Source organism: Sphaeramia orbicularis, chromosome 21 (genome assembly GCF_902148855.1).
Source record: "Sphaeramia orbicularis chromosome 21, fSphaOr1.1, whole genome shotgun sequence".
NCBI classification, from domain to species: Eukaryota; Metazoa; Chordata; class Actinopteri; order Kurtiformes; family Apogonidae; genus Sphaeramia; species Sphaeramia orbicularis.
This window is the reverse complement of record NC_043977.1, coordinates 42,391,317-42,411,466: the sequence shown is the minus strand read 5'-3', so window position 1 is coordinate 42,411,466 and position 20,150 is coordinate 42,391,317. Positions and strand designations below refer to the sequence as shown.

Here is a 20,150-nt window from a genome sequence, read left to right as displayed (position 1 = left end):
CCACCGCCATCGTCTCTAAGAGTTGGAGGGTATTCTAACTGAAGAATGGCTTAAAATTCCTTTGGAAACAATTCACAAGTTGTATGAATCAATACCTCGGAGAATTGAGGCTGTAATTGCCGCAAAAGGCGGACCTACACCATATTAAATTATATTTTGTTGATTTTTTAAGGTGTTTCCATTATTTTGTCCAACCCCTGTATTTAACACGTCTCAAAGGGAGGTGCAAACGGTTTGGATGGGTAAATGCACACACATGGAAGTGGTTATTGTCGCAAAAAGGAGACATCGAAATGATGAAACAAGACGCAGAGAACGCATTTTTCACCCTCGAGTGAACATTTTTGGAATGACAGAGGAAAAAAATATTGAGATGTATGCCCCCCCCCTTGTAATAAAGGCTACTTTTCCACTTGATCTGATGACTGTGATCAAAAATACGCACCAACATTAGGCTACAGTGTGACAAAATTATGTGCGCCTGACAGTCATTCAATCCAACCACCACCACGGCCCCCCCACCTATAAAATGAATCTGGCGCCGCTGCCTTGCAATACCTTGTTAGAACTTTTATATGAACTAGGGAATGATTTGTAACCAGTCACAAGGATGAGTCATGCAATACCTTCTATGACAAAAGTCAGTCACTGTTACCTTCAGTGCTGGCGTATCCCAGTGCAGTTTTTACAGCCTATTATCTCTATGACAACAACCAGTAGCGTACGCAAAATCCTCATTTAAATAGGGCGGTCTCCAGACTTTGCACCTGTTGTCATTTATGCAAAAACAAACCGCAGTTCAACCCCACACGCTAAATTCTAGAATGCGGACATAAATTAGTACACGCACATTGAAATCTGAGTAGATCTGGCCCTAAATATTTACTGTTTGGTTTATAGAAGCTGAAACTCTTGCTTTTACTGTTGCACATACACACAGACTGACAAATGCATAAGTGTGATCATTAGAATTTTACTGAACCACTAAAGCTAATGTCGGCCTTGGACTTTTGCACAGTACTGTATGTTCAGTGGCTCTGATATAGACATGTAGGGAGGCAAAGTCAGGATGACATCATTGATGCAATTGTTTGGTGTGCAGTCATTATAATTGCTTTATAATTATATGTCCTTCTGATTGTGCTACATAATTTTTCCATCAGACTGGGTGGGACTTCTCCCTGGACAAACATTACATTTGTTTGTCGTCTTTGCGGCAAAAAAAAACATTTTATTTCCTTCATCCCTCAAGCAACACAGCTGTTCAGATGTAAATCTTTATTGTGCTACAGGGTAGAAGATGCCAAAATACAAATGTCATCTTCATATTAAATTGTCCACGTAGGATTAATTATACAGGAAATATTATGGGTCCACTTGTTAGAAAAACACTGCCTGAACCCACGAAAACAAATTAGAAAATCTCATATTCATCAATATATTAGTGTCCAAATGAAGCACCCTATTGTATTTTACTTCCAGCCTATATTTGTTGATAATTCCTACCAGCAGACATGCACATGGAGTACATTTAATTACACCTTTCCCTCTCTATCAAAGCAGCAGCCTGACCTGACAACAGGTGATAATTTAATTCAGGAGGCAGGATAATTGAATTTAAAGAGCGAATAAGGCGAGCCAATGAACTGATCCGGTCTTTCTACAGTCCATTAGGAAATTGCTCAACCAGATAGTAGCAGACCTCCCTAAAGACATATAGGATTAGCATCAATTTCATAATATTTTAAGTGATTTAGTGAGCAGTATATCATGTGGAAGATTGATAAAATATAGGAGTCATGTTTTATTCAAAATGTATTGACCTTAGTGATATAATTTCAGACTTTAAGAATATTGTCGAATTAATGTTAATAAAGTGCCATTGACGTCCGATGGTGCACGGGTATCAATTTTGTTCAGCTTCACAGTTTATCTGGATATCTTCAGGATCCAAAAGGAAGAATTAGACCAGACACAGAAATGATAGTTGATGTTATCTCCAGCAGGGAAGGATACAGAGTTGCTGAGGGTTTGATTTTTACAGCTCTGCCTTTTCCCTGACAACGTTGTATTGGTTCTTACTATAATGCAAACAACCAACTTTTATTAGCTTGCTGCTTCACTTCAGGGCTGTGGCTAGCACTGAGGACACAGAGGTGATATCTGTAGGTCTTTTTTAGCAAGTGTCTCAACCTAAGTGTCTCAGTCTTCAGGGCAGGAATGTCAAAAAATGCATGAATGGACAAATACAGTGTATGTTGCTGCACATTGTTCGACATTATTCTTGCAAACAGGTGTAGAAAAGAATAAAAACTGAAGATCTGCATCTTTACAGACTGGAGGTACATCTGCAAATGGATGTCCATCAGTCCTGGTGCATCTATAGCCTGTCCATCCATGGGAGTGGGTCTTTCCTTCACTGTGGTTCTCCTAGAGCAGGGCTGTCAAACTCATTTTAGTTCAGGGGCCACATTCAGCCTAATATGATCTGAAGTGGGCCGGACCAGTAAAATACTATAAGTAATAAGATAAGAACTTTTGAGTGTAAAAAGTAAATTCTGTAATGAAAATGTTTATATCCACAAATTGTACTTGAACATAACATGAACAAATATGAACAAGCTGAAATTTCTTTAGTAAAACAGGTACAATGTTAACAATATTACGCCTTAATTTATCATTTATACATGTGAATCACAACTTAGAGATCACAGTGGATCTACAAATACACAAAACGTCAAATAACAGGAAGAATATAGTTAAAATCCCACATACTTCTCTTAAGAGATTTCAGGTTATTCACTTTTTTTTTTGTTTTTTCACAAAAGGCTAGTTGTAAATGTCAACATTTTTGTGCAATTTTACTTTTCTTTTTCTTTTTTTTTTACACTAAAACAATGAGGAGAAAAATACAGTTTTCATTATGTATAGATTATTATGACAGTATTTTACTGGTCTGAAAGATCTTGAAATAAGCAAAATAAATAAATAAATAAATAAATAAATAAATAAAATAAATAAATAAAATCTTGAATTAATTTTGAATCAAGCAACAAAAATATATATATATAAAAAAAAAAAATCTTGAATCAAGGAATGAAAAAAATCTTGAAAAAAAGCAACAACAACACAAAAAAAAAAAACATCTTGAATAAAGCAAAACAAATCTTGAATTAAGAATTAAGACATTTCAGATATTCATATTTTTTTTGTAAAAGACTAGTCTGTAAATGTAAACATTTTTGTGTAACTTTGCTTTTTTTTACGCTAAAACAAAGAGACAAATTTACAGTTTTCATTATTTATAGGTTATTATGATAGTATTTTACTGGTCTGAAAAATCTTGAAATAAGCCAAAAAAATAAATAAATAAATAAAATCTTGAATTAAGCAAAAAAAAAAAAAAATCTTGAAAAAAGAAAAACAAACAAACAAACAAACAATAACATCTTGAATTAAGCAAAACAAATCTTGAATTAAGAATTAAGATATTTCAGATATTCATATTTTTTGTAAAAGACTAGTCTGTAAATGTAAACACTTCTGTGTAATTTTACTTGTTTTTACACTAAAATAAAGAGACAAATTTACAGTTTTCATTATTTATAGGTTATTATGATAGCATTTTACTGCTCTGATCCACTTTAGACTGAAATGACCAATAGTGATTTTAACATCCTTGATTATTAATATCTTAAGTAATTTTTTGCATTTCAAAAATTCATCCCAGTGGCCGGATTGAACCCTTTGGCGGGCCAGATTTAGCCCCCGGGCCACATGTTTGACACCTGTGATGTAGAGGTTTCTCTTTTTCCCACTGGGTTTTTGGAGTTTTTCCTTGCCGAGAAGGAGGGTCTAAGGACGGGGGATGCCCAGGACAGGATCCATTTCTTCATCTGCTGTTTATTTGACTGTTGTTTGTTTTCATATCCGACTAATTCTGTAAAGCCCTGTGAGGCAACTTTGTTGTTATATAGGGCTCTACAAATAAAATTGAATTGAAGAACACATCATTGTACATTGATAAATCTAGTTGTTATTATACAGACATACACTGTTTAAATATTAGAAACATCAAAAGTAGGGATGCACTGATGCTGATACCAGTATCAGGTATTGGTCCGATACTGAGCGCATGTACTTCTACTTGTACTCATAAAGGTGCTCCAATACAAACACACCGATACTACTTTACGGCAGCGTGTTGTCACAGTTAAGTGCAGCAGGTATGTAGCAGAAGAGTCATGTCAGCAGTGTGGAGATTTTTCAAAATAAACGACGGTGACAAAAGTAACGGTGACTCAAAGTTACGTTAAAGACACAGACGGATACAGACGGAGCATTCTGTCTGTCCTCTGTGTACATTCTGTCCATAATTCTGTCCATTTTCTGGGTGCTCGCAGATGTGTATCCAGACAGAGAATTCAGAGCTGTACCACTGGGAACAATGGAGGTAGCAGATCTTTTCAAAGAGTGACTGTGTGAGTTAGAGAAAAACTACTGACATATTTATGACAACTACCCTCATCAAATTGCAAATGGTTCAGAATAAGGTAGCACCATGTTTACTTCACTGTCCAAATAGAACAAATGTCGATAAAATGCATAACTGTCCTGCTTGGTTAAAGGTAAAGAACAGATTTATTGCCTCATTACTTGTTTTTATTAGGAAAATATCAATGACTAAACTGCCAAGGGTAATAAATGTCTGTCCTTCAGTTCTGCTGAACATCTACAGGGTGGGGAAGCAAAATGTACAATATTTTGAGGCAGGGATTGAAAGACAGTGTATGACCAATTAGTTTATTGAAAGTCATCAGAATTTATTTGCCACAAGAAAATTTACATAATAGAAAATGTTTTTATTCTATATGTCCTCCTTCTTCCTCAATAACTGCCTTCACACACTTCCTGAAACTTGCGCAAGTGTTCCTCAAATATTTGGGTGACAACTTCTCCCATTCTTCTTTAATAGTATCTTTAAGAAAGTCGACATTGCTGTGTGATGTTCTATTGGTAGCATGTTCTAAAACGCCCCAAATAGCAGAATCCAGAGGGTTAAGATCTGGGCTAGAAGGCAGCCATAAACATGATTCCCAAAAATTGCTAAAGTTGGATTTGCAGAAATCTTGTATTTTTCTAGCTGTATGGGCTGGAGCACCATCCTGTGTCCATACATAATTTCCATCTGGGTAGTTTGCTTTAAGCCATGGCAATACCTGGTATCTGGATGGATTTGGTTGGATCCTTTAGGATTTTGGATTTGAGAGCTTTAATAAAAGCTTTGGTACGTTTTTTGTTGCTTCCTCCACTTCCAGACTTTCTCGTGATAGTTTTGCTCATAGTCATTCTCTTCTTTCCATTATAAACAGTCTTTATGGACACTCCAACTATTTTTGAAATCTCCTTTGGTGTGACGAGTGCATTCAGCAAATCACACACTCTTTGACGTTTGCTTTCCTGATTACTCATATGGGCAAAAGTTTCTGAAAAGGTATGGATAATAGTGTTAGGTATGATTATGACATCAATATATGTTTGGTTTCAAAACAATTGACGTAGCGCCTGCTGAGAAAAAACAACTAAATGTTCATTGTAAATTTTGCTTTCCCACCCTGTATATAACCCAAGGCATGCTACAGAAGGTAGATTTACTCTACCTAAAGTGAAAACAAATAAAACAAAAAATACTGTGATGTACAGGGCCATGGTGATATGGAATGTTCTGCCGGGACGAATCATTCAAGAAAATAACAAATACAGATTTAAAGAATTACTGAAAGAGTATTTATTTGCAAAACAATGCTCGGTGTCTGCTTATATTCAGTTGATTGACATTACATTGATATTTAACTGTGAAATATATCTGACCATTTACAAAGTATGTTAAAAACTACTTTTTGGGAGGTACTGTTAACTGAAGTAAGGGCGACACGGTGGTGCAGTGGTTAGCACTTGTGCCTCACAGCAAGAAGGTCCTGGGTTCGATTCCAACACCAGTCGACAAGGGGTGGGACCTTTCTGTGTGGAGTTTGCATGTTCTTCCTGTGTCCTCGTGGGTTCTCTCTGGGTACTCCGTCTTCCTCCCACCATCCAAAGACATGCACTGATAGGTTAATTGGTTAATCTAAATTGCCCATAGGTGTGAATGTGAGAGGGATTGTTTGTCTCTATATGTTCAGCCCTGCAATGAACTGGCGACATGTCCAGGGTGTACCCCGCCTTCGCCCATAAGTAGCTGTGATAGGCTCCAAGCGACCCCCGTGACCCTAGTGAGGATAAAGTGGGTCCAGAAAATGAATGAATGTTAATTGAACTAGGTCCTGTATAACATGTACCGTACTTACCTGACTATAAGCCACACCCACCCCATCTCCAACATCTCACCACTGATTCATTGATGCCAAGCTTAGTGCAGTAGCTCTATTTCCTTCTTCGTCAGCCGGATCGATCATTAGCCCAGAAAACATAAATTAGCCGCATCATTTTAGAGCCGCAGGTTCACAGTGTATGGAAGAAAGTAGCGGCTTATAGACCAGAAAGTACGGCATGTTGGGTTTTTTTGTAATTGTGATGAATGGTTTTTAGTTGTTGTTTGTGTTGTTTTGTTTTATTTTGTGTGTGGGTGTTTTCGGCAATTTGCATTTTGCAGTATAAAGACAATTGTGATGGGTGTGGACTCCAGGAAGAATAATAATGGCCTAAGCCAGGGGTCTCAAATTCATGTTCTTTCAGGGGCCACATTCAGCCTGATTTGATCTCCAGTGGGCCGGACCAGTAAAATAATAACATAATAACCTATAAATAATGACAAATACAATTTTTTTGTCTTTGTTATTAAATTATGAAAATACTTACTTTAATAAACTATCCAAACAAAAAAGATGTGAATAACCTGAAAAAATGACATTTCTTAAGAAAAATAAATGCAATTTTAACGATATTATGCCTCAACTTATCATTTTTACATGTGTGGATCCACAAAGACACTAAACATTTAGTAACAGGCAGAAAATTGTTAAAATTGTGCTTCATTTTCTTTAGACATTTCAGGTTGTTCATATTTTTTCAGGTTATTCACATTTTATTGTGACAGGATAGTTTGTAAATGTAAATATTTTCATAATTTAATGTTATTTTTTGCACTAAAATAAAGACAAAAATTTGAAGTTGTCATTATTTATAGGCAGAATGTAATATTACTTTTTCATTTACATTTTGCAAATTCATCCCATGGGCCGCATTGGAACCTTTGGCGGGCTGCATTTGGCCTCCGGGCCACATATTTGAGACCCCTGGCCTAAGCCAAACCTAATGGAGATCCAAATAAATGAAATGAAAGGAAATAAAATGAAATGAATATCAGCATTAGCATCCACATTAGTATTGCCTCCTCTGTCGTCGCCACGTTTGTTATTATTGACTTTCTTCTTCTTCTCTCAAGAAAGATTACTCTTCTTTGTGATATTTGGCAAGTATGGTTAATTAAGAGCGTTGCCCTGGTGGATTGATTGAGAAACACTCATTCCAATGCATTAAATGTCAGTAGCAGCACTTTGTTCCCGTCAGACTAATGACAACAACAAAAGTAACTAAGACCATTAATGGCATTATTAAGTACTCATATCGGTACTTAGTATCAGCAAGTAATCAAATGTAAGTACTTATACTCTTATGCGGTCTGGAAAAAAGACGTATTGGTGCATCCCTAATCCAAACCCAGTAATTTGTCCATTATCAATGATGGAGTGATGGTGCGTCTCCATAATTGTCTGAATCCACTTGTTGCGTCTAATGTCATGGTGCCATAACACACATTTCAGGAGCTTTGACGTACATTTACTATAACCTCTCTCTAGTTTATGATGGGTTCAATTCATGTATTTAACTAAAATACAGTTATTACTACAATTTTCCCAACAGTTTTTACCTTTCACCTACAATAGACCATGACTATAAGTACCTAAAGAACTGTCTCAGCTCCTGGTCTGTTGAAAGCAGTGCATCGCTTCACTTTATATTCAGCTGTATATTTAAATAAAACCTTTTTTATTCACCTCCCCCTGAACAGAACCACACTGATAAATGGCTGGAAAGTGAAGAACCAAGTGTGAAGGCGTAAAACATCTCATTAAAGCCATATTCTATAGTAGGGTATTCTGCATAAGATCCAGTTTGAGAGAAAAAGTGAGAAATAACATTTCATTTATTCATTCATTCCAATCTAAATGACTGGAAAGGAGCAGGATGAAAACAACTTAGAATACCTGCCCCTTTCTTGAAACATTTGCTTACTCAGATAGGTTGCCGTTACAGCTATTACAGTAAACAGTTTACATGATAGTCAACGTAAATAAAACAAATCCAACATTCATAAGTTAAATTATTTCATTACATGCTTTTATAAAGCTTCTATTCTTTCCTTATACAACCTCTGAAACTGAAAAATATTTGTACAGCTGTAAACATGCAGCAAACAGTAAATCTCAAAAACCACAATTAATTTTGGTTAATGAACTACTGTCCCAGTTTCACTTTATCTTTAAACCCCCGCATGCCATAAATCTCCAGTTATCTGACAAAAAGCTGCGTGTTCTAGAGATTTTTTGACCAACGGTGGCTCTGGACTACTCCATTTAGGCTGCTACCAGAGGGGGGTTGTGTAATTTAAATTAACTCACCAGTTATGTTTCGGGTGGAAGGACCAAACCAGGAGAAATGAAGAATTCACCAAAAAGAAGGATCGAGGTTTAAAGAAGTTAAAACAAAGCTTGATTTATTGCTTCAGACAAAAATAAAAAAAGTTACTAAAAAGAAAGAAGTCTTCTATCAACTAGTATCTCACAAACACACTATTTGTCTCTTCCTTTTGTCTCTCCCACCTGGAAATCATCTTCATTACATTTTATAGTGTTCAGCTACTCTCTGAAGACTTCCATATTTGGTACATGAGCTCAATGATTGGTCACAGTTGTTGCTGGGTAAAACACGTCAATTCCCTGCGTGGGATCCAAGCATTTTACATATTCGAAAGTTCACCTGAGTTTAACAAGCGCGTTGGACGCCTGTCAATCAGACCTTGGTTTGACATTTGCTCCAACAATCTGGTTTTCACTGCACAGTTTAACCACAAAGACTTTCAGTAAATACATTTTTGCGCAATTAGGCTAGGATTTCTTGACCACAGAGAGTCCCTTTTAAGTTCATAACCTAGATTAACTCAACTTGCCCTAACCACTATTACCAAATCTGCAAAACAGACACTTTTATGTAGAATCTGACCTTTCACTGTTCAGTACACATAAAATAAAATTACAAAATACAGATACAAAATATAAATCAGAATATTACAACTTAGGCTTGCAAAACAACTTATATTTCATTTCTTCTTTTCCATTTTGGTTCATGATGTATGATGGTCATCTGACATTTTAGAGCTAGATTTAAAGTCACATTCATCTACCATTTAGCGTAAGATACGTCTCACACAGCTCTTGTCTTCCATTGCCAAAGAATTCCACATTCTGATACCCACAACAGAAATACATATTTGCTTTAAATTAGTCCTTCTATGTTCTTCATCCTGTGATACAAAAACAAATAATCTCTAACAAACACACTGATGGTAACCAGCGGCAAACTTCTTTTTCTCTCTTTCTTTTAAGACTTGTAAATTTACTCATGAACTTTTTCCATTTCCTCTGTTCTTTATCATCACATATGACAGCGTATTCGGGCCATGTAGGAAAAATAAAAATACTTGTCACTGCGAGAATAAAATCATAAAATATCGTGATCAAACCTGTAATTTTATGAGAATGAAGTCTAAAACAAAAAGAGTCATGAGTATGAAGAATGAATTCGCAATATTATGAGAATAATGTTGTCATATTTCGAGAATAAATCCATAACAGCTGAGAATATAGGGTCCATTTCTTTTTCCTCTAAAACAATATTGCTGATTACTCAGCATGAAAGACATATTTCTCTAGTTTCTAATACTGTGTTTATTTAATTTGTACCACAATTACAACTGGATACATAAGAAAATATATGAGAATACAGTGTAAATTAACCCTATATCGGGCAAGTGACTATTTTTGGTGAATTCCTCAAACATGAAATATGGGGCCAATCCCGTACCTCAGTGATATCCAGAAGCATGTTGGGTTTTATAACATTATACAGTGATTCAGAGAGATTTTATGGACATTTTGAAGCTGTAAATAGTGAAAATAAGTGATTTTTGTCAGTTTATGACCTTATAACAGTTGTTTTATTGCATGTATTTATTTTTTAGCAAGTGCTGCTGAGATGTTTTAAGGCAAGAGGTGGTAGATGACGATGTCTAATAACACTCTAAGGTTGAAATTTAGAATTTCAGAATATTTCAATGAGTGCCCTATAAAGGGTTAAGAGCAGTAAAGGTTGTAAATGAATGTATACAGCATAAATTCAAAATGTAAATAGCAATGTGTAAATAAATATGTTCTAAATATATGCCTGTCTCATCTTATATTTCATAATAATCAAATACTATAATGATTCTGAAGGTAATTTATTATATATATATTTATATAAAAATAAAGCAGCTGAAAGATGTGTATTAAATATAGTAATGAAACATATGTCGCCGTAAACTGATATTATTTCATTATTATGGTGCATCACACTGAACAAACACTTCACTCCCTTACTTTTTTTGATTGTCACTGTTTCCATGAATTAATGTATTTTAAAACTAAAATAAAAATAATATTAGTTTCACTTTTGGATATAATGCACTCTCATATATTAACCTCCTAAGACCCAGGAAATGCCAGCAAAGTACAAGCTTTTTTTGTTTTTTATTAAATAAGTGCCTATATTGGAAACATCATGATACAACAGTTTTTTCAGATGCAGTTTTTAAAATTTTTATGGAATGTCTTTTGTGGCGGACGGTTTTCTTTTTTTTTTTTTTCGTATAAAGTTGTGAAACTCTTGTCCACAAACATGGACAGAAAACCCATAGCTGGGTCTTAGGAGGTTAAAGGAGTGATATTTTGTTTTTGTTTTTTTAAATAGAATTATGCATTTTCAAACATTTCCCTGTGGTCCACATAAACTGTAAATGCTATGCTTGGGTCTGAATTCTTCATTAATTCAACTCCACAGGTCCATCTTCAACCCTATTTCTGAGTAATGACACCAGAAAGGTCGTTTTGAGTGCTGGCCCTTTAAATACAAATGAGCCACTTCATGCCCCGGCCCCTCCAGGTTGTTGACTGTGCTGCTCTGTCCCTTTCAAGCAACTACTGAACATTTTAGGTAATCGGCTCAAAGTTTGGACATATTTTCAGTATGGACTACAACCGCTGCTGCTGACAAACAGTTATGTCGTACTCAGAGAAATGTTCATCGGAAGTCTTGACCTTAAGCGCAAAAATCGTGACATAACTAGTTATAGATGTAACAAAGTAAGAAGGAATTAAAGTAAGTTGTAGAAATCCACTTGATTTTCACCAAAATGAATATAAAGATAGCTTTGCAGCACCTGGAGGGTTCAAATTCAAACTTTTTGAACTATTAGGGTCCAAATACACAAATAAATGAACCAAAGACTAATATAAGTGGGTTTAGCAAAATATGACCCCTTTAGGAAAAGTATGGAATGCTAAATATTTGCACTTTCCTTTGAGGAACAGCACTTTTTGGTATTTTTTCCCCAAACCTTGAATAACTGCTGTATATTTGTCCTCACTCTGTTACTTTGTCAATCATGATAAATTCATGTTTTTATTAAATATTTGGTTATTATTCCTCAATGGCATGTTAAAGTACTTGAATAGACCTACAATTTGAGCTATTATGGCTGTTGCTAAATTAATTTTTAAAAACAGTAGGGCTGGGCAAGTTAACACATTATTACTGCATTAACACATTCATTAAATAATGAAGACAATTTTTAAAAAATCTCCCGTTAATGCCGTTCTGCCTTTCAAGCAAGTCTTAGTCCATTTATACATACGGACTCTTATTTTGAAACTCAAGCTTTTATTTTGGCGCTCTACACACGCCAAGCGCCGGTGCCGGTGTAGCTGAGAGGAGAAGACTTTCCGAGTAGTGCTGAATCAAACTTTGTTTAACTCCTGCAGTTCAACGCCTGTATGTATCAATCATTATGTTGTTTACTAAATAATTTCACATGCAGACGTGCCGTTAAAAACATGTTTATGATGTTATTTTGGATGTTTTTATTACAATGTGTTATTAACATGTTTAAGCTAATTCATTTATGCTAGCAGTCGCAGATGGGTTGCTAATTCTTTATGCAGGCTCATGCTAAGTTTATGTAAATTCATTGGTTGTGTTAAAGTATAATATGCCAGCCTTTGAACTAACCTTTACTTATTTACCAGGTGATTGTTGTATTAGCAGTCAGTTTAAGTTTATAATAATTACATCTATGCATTCTCCGTGAATATGCATATCATTAATAGACGTAACTAATTGATTCATTTTGTCTTTATTTTATACTTTCACTCTGTCAATCTGCATGATGTCAGGTATGTTCATTATAGCTGCAAACTTCAAAGAGGACATATCTGGCATCGTCAATTCAGAGTTTAGCTCACTGTCTAGCTCAGACTAAGTACAGACGTCTTAGCGAGGACAGTACAATTCTAACTCCTATTCTTCTGCCCCTGCTTGTGTGCGTGAAGTGATTGGCTCGGCAGATAGACAACAGGTTTAGCAAGAAAAGCCGGACGCCCAAAACTTCTGTCCAAATCTTTTACTTGAGACTCACTGTAAAACTGCAACATACAAACAAAATATGTCTCAGTTCTGTTCATTGCCTTCGTACATTTACATGGCATTATACATTGAAATGAATGGGAAAAAGACCGCTAGCTCAATGCTAACTTGGATGGGAAAATCCATAGACACGCTAACGATAGCATTCACAGATTAATTTAAGATTTACAACGTATTTTTATCCAGCAACAAAAGTTCACATCAGAGATATTTTATACTATTCATTCTGACATCTGTACATAAAATACTCACAGGCAATGTTTCTGGGGCCATACAAACAGAGTGAAAGAAACATGTCTTCTTATGTCCAAACTGACTACGGGAGCACCACAAGGACAAAACATATGTTAGTGCAATTTATTCTGACCACTAGAGGGCCCCCTTTGCTTGCTTTTGTAAGGCTCAGAAGTTAAAATCATTTATGTTGAAGGAATGTAAGGTTTAACAATGGAGTAAATTGCATGGAGTAAGTTAGCTCACGTATTTGTTAAAAAAAATATATATTGACAGTGTTTACACAAATAACTATTTGCATTTGTGTTGCAGAGTTATTGTTTGCACATGTACACATTTAATTATTTTCATTTGTTGTATATAAGCAGCGAGAGTAATGTGTTGAATGTGCCTTTTCTGAATCATTTGCATTTACCGGTCTAGGTACTGTTGGTTCCTGATTGGCTGGTTCAGTCATGTGAGTTGTTGTTTGAGGAAGTGTTGTAGCTGTCACGAGACATGCACAGTAAAGCACTGTTGTACGATGAAATCCGTCTCCATCCTGCAGTGTCATTTTATCAAGAATGAACTATTAACCACCAACAAACCCTCACGTGACACTTTGAACAACTGAACATCACATATTATTGGGCTTATTAGTATTAGTACTCATTAGTGGGCTTAAGACTCCTGTCAATCACTCACAAGCGGAAATAAACTGGTGGGGACATAAACATGGAGAAAAGTAACAGTCTTTTCCACGGACATTTTCATTTTAAATGTCTTCAGATGGTGGGGTTGAGAAGGACAAAGTTGTTTGGAAGCACTGCAATGTGGAATTATTTTTTATCACCGGAGTATTTCCAGTCTGAAATATCACTGAAAGGCAATACATGCTGTTGATGCTGGCAATCCCCCCCCCAATACAACTATGTGATTAATCATGATTAATCACAGAAATCCACGCGATTAAAAATTTTAATCACTGCCCAGCACTAAAAAACATATAAGGAATAACTAGTATTGCTGCCAATTGGCCAGACCCTTCAGCTAATTGTGCAAATAATAAAACTTGTAAAACTAACAAAATAGGGGGGAAAATGTCAGACATATTTAGTAGTTTGTTTTTCAGTACCCTTATGGATCCAGCAGACGACTGTTTGATGCCTAAAGGAGGTCTGTGCTCTTTGAGTGTCCTTGTTGTTCAAGTGTTTCACAGTCTCACCGTGTGTATTAGCTCCTGTAACATTTTCAAGCCCTGGCAGCAGGTGGGCGTCCTCTGATGTATGACGCTTTTGACTGAGTAGTGGGAGTTCACTGTGCCTGAATGCATGCAGAAGAAAGCTGCTTTTGGACTTTCCAATCATTTTCACATCGTCCCACAGAGAAGAAAGTGGTTGTCAAGGGGACGGAGACGGGGAGAAAACAAAAGGGTGGTTGTATGTGCAGAGATGAAAGCTGGGCTATAATGTAATGATAATAATTAAAGTCTTTTTATAGATGCTTTGACTTTGGAACAAACACACAAAATGCAGTCTACAAACAATGAACTGTATTCTACTGAAAGAATTCACTATAAGAGAGCAGAGCAGTAGATAGGTGAGAAAAATATGACAGTTTAATTAAAGGATAGTGTGTGTGTGAAGTATTTTATAGTTTAGAAGCATATTTCATTAAACCCAGACTCTAAAATTCCCTTTGAAGGAAATGGTAGAGGTTGATCTGAGGAAACGTAATAAAGGACAGAACTGTGACTAAAAATGCCTCAGTGTATCCTTAAAACATACTGGAAGAAAGTGGAGCCCGGACAAAGCTGGGCTGACATGATCTCTCTTTTGTTTTAGTTAACACCTGGGTAGAATATTGAATCAGACAAAGCCTGTTAGAGTCTCTGTGTTCGAAAGCCTGCATATGAATAATGCATTACAAATAGTCTGCTTGGAATGAAAGTATAAATTAGTTTTTTTGTGTCATTACAGGTCAGGAAGGGTCAAACTTTAGCAATGTTTGTGAAATGAAAAGATGTTCGTTTTTTAGCCTTGGGTTTCGAACCTTAATTCAGACTCTAAAGGGACCACTTACTGTGGATTTTACCTGGCGGGTACATTAGCAGTTAGTAAGTGATCTTTTTACATGTTTTTGGAAAATTAAAAGAATCTCATTTATACTTCCTATATTTTTCTAACACAATCGAAAACATCACATGCAAATATAAACAGATATGTGTGTTCATGTTTTATTATATTGCATTTTCTGTCATTATGCAATCTATTGTTAAAATATTTCTATAATATTCAAAAGTGCATGATTTTATGTAATCAACATTTAACACTTTATAGGGCACTCAGAGAAATTTAAACCTTAACGCAGTGTTTTTCAACCTTGGAGTCGCCTTGAATTCAAATGGGGTCGCCTGAAATTTCTAGTAATTGATAAAAATAAAAAAATTACCAATAAAAATATATGGTGAGTTGACAGAGACAATCACATTACATAAAAGACATGACAAACTCTGAAGCTGAAACTGAAGCACTGTGGTACTGTTTATCTTTCAAATGTTCATTGTGGTCGGTTTCAGATGCTGCAGCTCTTTCATAATTCATAGTTTGAGTTATTGTTTGTTCAGTATTAATTGTCAGCCTTGTAAATCCAAGCTGGACTGACTGTACATATCCTGACCAAGGAAAATAAAATTCTCACTTTGTGCAGTAATCTACACCTGGCTTTTCTGCCTCCGTCCATAATAATATACATCATATAGACTAAATGTTGTCTAAAACTAACATTTATTTGTAACATAGTATAGCAAACTATTACATGATCAAAAACAAATTAATTTTAGCAAAAAAGAAAATGTCTCTGTTTTCAATGTCTGGGGTCTTGGGAAATTTGTGATGTTAAAATGGGGTCATGAGCCAAAAAAAGTTGGGAACCACCGGCTTAATTTGTTACTGGAGGACTTAACAAGACTTAATTACTTTTGTGAAAATTTTTCAAAATTTTTTATGTTGAAAATTAAGGTCAATGAAGTTACCATATTTGGTTCCTTACCCATAAGTGACAAAAAAAAAAAAAAAAAAAGAAAGAATTATATATAAAAAAAATACAAGAAAAACACATGTAAGGTGAAAGGAACATGTATTTTATAACATTAGAACATCACTTTTAGAACATTAGACCAACATCAGTGCTGATCCAGACCCCTGTCCACATCCACATTCTCCCTTTGAACATCATTCCTTACATTAGTACCATTACTTCATGGTACCTAACAAAGCAGGTACACTCACTGTTCATGCAGAGGTGGACCTTACAGACCCTGTAGACCACATTGGACCTGAAATTGTTGACTCACTGTAACTTGATGTCACTGTCTTCTAATGTTTTTGGAAATGACCAAAAATAGTCATTTTCTTGATAAAGGGTTAACCATGTAAAGCCTGAACCATTAAAACATTGACAGAAAATTCCACTCCTTTGAAACTGGAGCCCTTATTGGTCCTTCTGAACAACTTTTTTTTTTTTTTTTCTTTAAAATATCAATTTCCATGTATAAGTTTCAATTTTTATTTATGTATTTATTTTTTTTAATAGTATTTGATACACCAGGTCTCAATGCTCAAATATTATTTTTGAACAAACAAAAACATAATATAACACAAACCTGTCTAACAAATTGGTAATTCCTTTTCAAAATTGTCAAAGTTCTGCCTCCTTCCGCTTTAATAAGTCTTGTAGTGTCACTGGAAAGGCCTCTGGTGAATGAATTCTTTCCCCCTGGTGGATTATCTGTGTATTGCATGTATCTAATTGTATACATCAGGTTTTTCAAGAAAAAAAAAAATATCACACTGATCATGTAGAGGGCTTCAAAACTCATGTATCAAATATGGTACGTTTGTTGTTATAGGGTTAAGTAAATACTGGAATAATTTAACATCAACAATCTAATATTATTACACAACACTAAGGTTAGGGAAATTCAGTTTCTGTATTTTACTCATCATCAGAACATTAGGACCAGTGAGCTGCTATTGAAGGTGTTGTTATGATAATATCAGTCAATAGTTATCATGAACTAGAAGCGCAGACCTCCGCCAAGGCTGATCAGTGCCCCCCCCCCCCGATCACCACCAAAATTTAATCATTTCTTCCTTATCCCATTTCCAACAAACCCTGAAAATTTCATCCAAATCTGTCCATAACTTTTTGAGTTATGTTGCACACTAACGGACAGACAAACAAACAAACAAACGAACAGACAAACAAACAAACCCTGGCAAAACATAACCTCCTTGGGGGAGGTAAAAATAGAAAATCATCATTTCTTTCCAGATTAAAGGCAGGTTTATAGTTCAGAGTGAAAGCTGAGAAAACCAGAGGGTTATTTATGGTAATGTACTTTTCTTCATGGTCAGAACATGACAAATATTTCACAAAACTAAAGGTAGAATATATCAAACAACTAGAAGCACTCGGAGAGCGCAGACCTCCGCCAAGGCTGATCAGTGGCCCCCCCTGTGGGCCCCCCCACCCCCGATCACCACCAAAATTTAATCATTTCTTCCTTATCCCATTTCCAACAAACCCTGAATATTTCATCCAAATCTGTCCATAACTTTTTGAGTTATGTTGCACACTAACGGACAGACAAACAAACAAACAAACAAACAAACAAACCCTGGCAAAAACATAACCTCCTTGGTGGAGGTAATTATAATGCAGTCAGTTACAACCAAACAGTTACAACCCGGTATATTTTCAACACCAGAATATGTACGATTATAAATAGAAGACAGGTCTAGTTATTTTCAAAGTTTTAACAAAAACAACAGCAAAAACAAAATAATTTATAACACAATATAATTTTGTGTCATTATTTTGGATAGTTTATCTCCAAGGAAAAGGATCAAAATACAATATGATAAAATAAGTTCAATCAGATGTAGAGTTATACAACAGATGAATATTAAAGATAATAAAAGAAATGCTGGTTTATATTTTTCACTACAGAGAAAAAAATCCCACTGTTTTTTTAATTTAGAGTTCCTGATTTTGTTCTTAACTAAAACCCTTAAAGCTGCAGGAGCTGAAGTATGTAGGCAGGTTTACAAAATATACATCTTGTGACTGCAGCTCTCTGTCTTAGATGAACTTGACATTGCTTCTTGCTGCTGTGTTAAGGCCCAAAGCACAGCAGTAGAAATACATCTGTTTTGGAGACAGAATCTGATCAACCATATTTAATTACAGTATTTTTTTTCCTATCTGTGTGAAAACACCTGTAATTGGCCAAATCCTGCATCAAAGCATTGATTTTCTTCATGCATGAAATAGATTGAACACTGTCACAATACTCAAAGATGTGTCATTTTCACCTAGTGATGTTAAAAAGCTATAAAACTGTAGCTTTAAACTAAGAATCATATCAGAACCAACTGTTTTTCCATCCTGTTTCCTCTCAGTATGAAATGATGAAGCAGAGAGAGAATTGTTCTATCATTACACCTTCATCCTTATCCTTTTAAATCAGGTGGAACGGGTGATAACTTTTTTTTTTTTTTAACAGAGCAGACTTTTATGCAGCCGAATCTATTTGCTTATTAACCTTCTCACATCGTCCTTTTTTCATAGAATTTCATTGGAGTTACAGTTAGGCTTTTAACTGACGATGTAACACAATGCATGAATTAAGACCTGGTTTGAAAGGGAACACTTTCTTTTTTTTCCTGTTCTTTTTTTTTTCTGAATAACCCTGAAATGGGTCTCCAGTAACCTTGTGGATGTAAAACAGTCCTCTTTAAGAAATTATTCACCATTGTGTCTGTAACTAAATCCAATTCAGACAGTGTTTCATGTTCATGATATTATTAAGAAAAATCGACTTGTGTCTGATTGACTTTAAAAAGTGAGCAGGGACCTTATGTAAAAATGAAGGTCCACTGGTGTTCGTGGACAAAAGGTTATAGTTTAGAGGTTTCTGGTTCCCTGTGGGTTCTATGTACGATCTGGCCTAGTCTTACCTTGCGTTTGTTGGGTGTAGTCCTGACTCTTTTCTTTCCTCCTACTGGTCACTTCACCTTGGGACACACAGAACTGGAAAGTACACAGTGTTTCTCTGTGGCCTTTGAGCACATAGATGCTCAGTCACTCTGAAATCCTCACAGCGCACATTGTTTTCTGGCACACAATAAGGTGATGTAAAAAAAAAAAAAAAAAAAAGCCTAGAAGAAATGGGGCAGAATATATTGTTGCAGACCCACTATTCCCAAAACTTCAGCCCCTCAGATGATGACCAGGGCCAGCACTGAGCTAGTGGATGTCAGCCAGAGAGGTCAGACCAGTCCCAGTGTATCTATCATAGCTGCCAGGAGGGTCACTCTGTCAGATCCCCACGGTGAACCGCCTTCCTGGATCAGAAGGGACGCTCTGCTGCCTCTATGACCCTTAGAAAACCTCAAGGGGAAACAGCAGGATCTGACACTGTTTCAATGATCTGAGCTCACAGAGTGGAGGAAACTGAAGAGGGGGTGGAAATGAAGGCGTCGCTCTGTCACATTATGGATTAGACCTGCAGACATGTACTTCAATAGTTATTAAATGGAATGCTTTCATTTTGGAAACAAAAAAAAAAATACAGAACTGTAAAAGAAACAGCGATGTCTGCCAGCTTACAAAAGTCAACTTTGGGTGAGATATGTTTCAGACAATATATATTCAACCTGCATTTGTTGGATAAATAATAATTAAAAACAAATTAGTTAAATGTGGGAAAAAAAAAACAGGCTGAAAATGTGAACCTCTTCTAAGGCCACCAGTTCATTGTTCATCTCAATCTGCTTTGTGCTGGGTGATACCATCCTTTTATGATTCAATACGGTACAGATTACTTTTCTGGCACACACCTACACACACACACACACACCTACACACACACACACACACATATATATGATATCAATACTGATACGTTCAGCGATTTTTTTTTGTTTGTTTGTTTTTATTAAAAAGTTACACTTAAAAGACCATTTAATGGCTCTAATGTGTATAACCTTTTAAGCAATGAAAAAAATTTTGAAAAACATAAATAACAAATAATTAGGCAATGGCTACTGTCACAGTACTGTGGCATGAAATAT

The 20,150-nt window shown here is 35.6% G+C and overlaps 1 long non-coding RNA gene across 1 annotated transcript; it reads left to right on the top strand.

Annotated features, from left to right (window-relative positions):
* The first annotated feature begins 934 nt into the window (after nt 1–934).
* LOC115413012 (uncharacterized) lies at nt 935–19,352 on the top strand. The gene is made up of 3 exons (XR_003934414.1): nt 935–1,026; nt 13,753–13,756; nt 19,342–19,352. It is a non-coding gene; the product is annotated as an uncharacterized LOC115413012 (long non-coding RNA).
* The last annotated feature ends 798 nt before the right edge of the window (nt 19,353–20,150 follow it).